The sequence below is a fragment of the Dipodomys ordii genome, unplaced genomic scaffold (assembly GCF_000151885.1).
Source record: "Dipodomys ordii isolate 6190 unplaced genomic scaffold, Dord_2.0 Scaffold246, whole genome shotgun sequence".
In the NCBI taxonomy this organism is placed as follows: domain Eukaryota; kingdom Metazoa; phylum Chordata; class Mammalia; order Rodentia; family Heteromyidae; genus Dipodomys; species Dipodomys ordii.
In genome coordinates, this window is record NW_012267462.1 from 213,666 (window position 1) to 217,842 (window position 4,177).

The following is a 4,177-nucleotide window of genomic DNA, read 5'->3' on the forward strand; positions in this document are numbered from 1 at the left end:
TTTATACTTACTGGGTTATCAACATGGGATTGTTTGGCATGAAACTCTGATTATTGTTTTTACACTCTGAGGGCCTAATTGAAATAGAAGATGGGAACTTGAACCAAGACACTGTCCTTTACATAGAGTCCTTTTTGATCCATCAGTTCTCTGTTGACTTTCTGGTGTTCTTAATTTCCTGGCAGCACTTTTCATCTCTGCCCTCACGTTCTTCCTCTCTGTGTTTCTGAACTCAGGGTAATAACCCAGGTGATGTGATGCTGACTTTTGTCCTACATTCATGTCATTGTTCTGAAATAGATCTGAACTAGTCTGGGGTTTTAGGGTTATCCTAAGTCTAGTTCCAATCACAGGGCCAGCTTGCTTGGTTGGAGGAAGTAGAAGGTTCATCAGTAAGAGATAACCATAGAACTAAAGTAGACACAACATAATAAAGTTTATATTTAGGTATTAAATTATATGTGTATATTCTTTGTCTACAAGTTGTATAATTAGAAGAATCACAGGAAGTAGGTGTAATCTAGGTTCATGATATAACTAACTACATGGAAGAATCCATCAGGGAAAGTCTCTCTCTGGATGTGTGTACCAAACATACATACTTCATCTCATTCATTCTTATTTAAGTCTACACAGCAGGATTTGCTGTGCATCTCATCCTGACAGGAGTATGGGAAAGTGCTTCTGGTTCACACTGAGCCCTGTCACATAACTAGTTTCTATCTACTTGTGACTACAAAAACACCCCTCTGTGCAGCATTTTCACAATAAAAAAAAGCACATGCCTCACTCTTCCCTGAATGTTGTGTTTCATTAGACTCAAGTCTCTTCATGGAGGGATCAATACTGTAAAAATATGAAGTTAAGAGATCATTTGAAACTGTAAAATATGTTGTTCACTTCTCATTAAGGTGATATTTTGATAGTATGCAATTATGAATTGAAAAGAAATTTTCCTCAAAATATATTGTTTCTCCAATTTCCAGATTTCAAGTGGAAAAGTCACATTTGAGTTGACTCTTTTCATCTCTGATTTTCAAACTTCTGCTATTTACATTACATCATTGCTTAGTGGAAAATTTTTCCTAAATTTTATAATGACATGCTAGTTCAGACAATCCTCTAACAATTTTACTGAGTACTCAAAGGGATTTCTCAATCCACATGTTGAGTCTCTGAGCATATGACAACGGCAAAACCCTATACTATTACTCTTGCTAATTATTTCTTAATTCTGAATTGTTCTTATATGTAGAAATAGTGACATAATTTAATAGCTATAGAATCCCTAACAGAAAAGAAGACGCAACTTTCTATGATCAATTTTTATTACTCCTTTGCTAATTTTAATTTTATGTTTATTTGGTTGTCTTGAGACACAGAAATTCCCCACCCCTCTTGCACTTCACAAATGAGTTGCAGATGAGTCTCCATGTGCTCACCATTCAAGAAATGGAACAAGGTTAGAGCCGACTTCCAGGTGTTGAATTTCATTGCTATGTAGTGTCTATTATATAAATATAGCACAATTAATCTGCTCTTGGTTATACTGTTTTAGCTATGGATCTTACATAGAAAAAACAGTGATGGGAACAATTATTTTCGTTGCTTTTTGGAGCTCAGTTTAAGCACAGGATTCTATCTTATTTTTTTAAAAAAAATCTATTTGTAAAATGTTTCTTTGGGTATTTTATTTTACAATTCTGAACAGCATGCTTTTAGTGATATTTATTTAATAATTCATCAATATGTATGTTTAGATATTACATATCTAATAAATAAATTTTCTAAACAAGACAGAGACTTAGTGGTACAAAAACCTGCAAAAATCTGCAGACCCACACATCCAGATGAAGACTTCCACTTGCTGGATTGTTCCATGTAGAGTTAGTTATACCATGGACCTAGACTATACCTACTTCCTGTCATGCTTTTAATTATACAACATGTAGACAAAGAACAGAAACATATAATACATAATATAATACTTAAACATAAGCATTGTGCCTACTGTAGTTCTATGGGCACAAATACAGAGTGTCAGATATCTCTTACTGATTGGCATTCAACAATCTACTTCCATGTAAAGTATTCAGACATTTCTGCCACTAAGGGGAAGGAGTTAGAAAGTACCTTGGCTTTTTTGTCTACTGAGAAATTACAAGTCATTTCTTCAGTGCTTTTGAATAAGAAAACTATTATATGTTCTTATTATTTATTTTCAAATAATTATAAATGTCCATAATGTTGCGAAGAAAATTACTAGGAGGTGTTTTGTATCCATCCCCCAGCCTATCCCAGTACCAACATCTTGTATAACTATGCTACATTACGTAAACCAGGAAATTGACATTGACAAAACACATAGAGATTCTATGTTAGTCACTTGCACACTTTGGTGTTTGTTCATGTGCAGATGTGTGTGTATTGGGTATGCTTATCACATGAGCAGCCCACATGTATGTGTGAATGTTGAGAATATATAGGTACCACATATTTGTGTTTCTCTCTTGTCAACACCATCATGGAGGAACTGTTCCATATCAATGCCACAGACTACTGGGGATGTCTGTGGGGTATAGAATTCCCTCTTTCCAATCCCTCAGCCCTGGCCAACACTTCATAAAAAGAAAATGTAAAAAGTCCCATTTTAAGATTGGCTGTATTATTCACTATAGCTTTTTTATGGCTCATCCAGTCAATGTATATGACAGTTTAGCTCCTGTTTTTATTAAACAGAATGGCTTGGTTGAAAACCAAATTTTCTTTAATTTTTTGTCAGTTAGGAATAGTTGGGTAGTTTTTAGTTTTACTACTGATAAGGATTCTAAGATTATTTATTTACAAGTTTCTACATGAAAATGAAATGTATTACTTTGGGATAAATGGCCCAGCATTTATCTTTTGAAATGTATTTTAACAGAGCTTTCAAGTTTAGAAAGCACTGTCCAAGTTCATATTTTTTTTTATTGTCAAGGTGATATACAGAAGGGTTTCAGTTACATGAACAAGGTAATAGTGCATTATTTTTTTGTCAAACTTGTTACCCAATTTCAAGGTCATTTTAACATTGCTGTAACATTTTAAATTCCATTCAGCAATGGATGAATATTCAGCTCCCCACCATGTTTAGCATAGTTCCTGTTATCTTTATCCTTTTTCATTTTATTTCTTCTCGAATGTTTATGTAGCTTTTCTTCTGATGATATAGAACCTTGTGCCAGACCTCATTCAGGTTCATGGCCCAGACCATAAACACTTTCCTTCTGAACTGTACTTCCTTCTCCCAGAAAGATCCATAGGAAAGTCTTTCAGTATCCTCCTTCCCACTGATCAGCAGCTTCATCTGTCAGGCAGAAACTCATAACCCATGAAGTGTAAGCCTGCCCACAGCTCTGGTTTGAGATCCTTATTCCAAATTCTTCCATGGCTTCTGGTGCCTGAGTCTGTGTGGGCTGGAAATTCACAAGCCACCTGGCCACATTTGCTGAAGCCAGCCCTGGAGCATACATCATGAAAATTTCAGGGGTTATCCTTAGAATCTGGCTTCTTTCAACCCTACTTGTATCAATGCTTTTGCGGCCTCTCTTTGTCAATCTATTAATGTGTCCCCTATATTTTACCAGGTGGCTTTCACACCTACACAGCATCTAGCTTCCTTCACCTTGTTTTATTTAGTACCAGCTTTGTCTGTTCTGCAGTTCACATGATAAAGGGAGAATGAAATAATGATTTTATAGTAACTTGAGGAAATACAAAGGAGAAATAATATAAATTTGTACCTTATTTTAGAATGATTGGACATCATTTTTAATAATACTTTTTGAGCATTTATTAAGTTCCAAAAATAGCTCTTTGAAGTGATGGAAGGGCTGTGAGTAAAACCTACGGGGTTTCTTTTTTATTATTTTATTTTATTTTCTGTTGTTTATTCAGAGTTTAGATGGTCAAAGAACCCTTGGCTTGTGGCTCAGTTAAATAAATACACACATAGAAAAAATACGAAAAATATGAATAAATAAAATATATTTAGGAGGGGCTGGGAAGGTGGCTCAGTGGTAGAGCGCTTGCCTTGCATGCTCAAGGCCCTGGGTTCCATTCCTCAGCACCACATAAGCAAAAAGAAAAAAGCCGGAAGTGGCGCTGTGGCTCAAGTGGTAGAGCGCTAGCCTTGAGC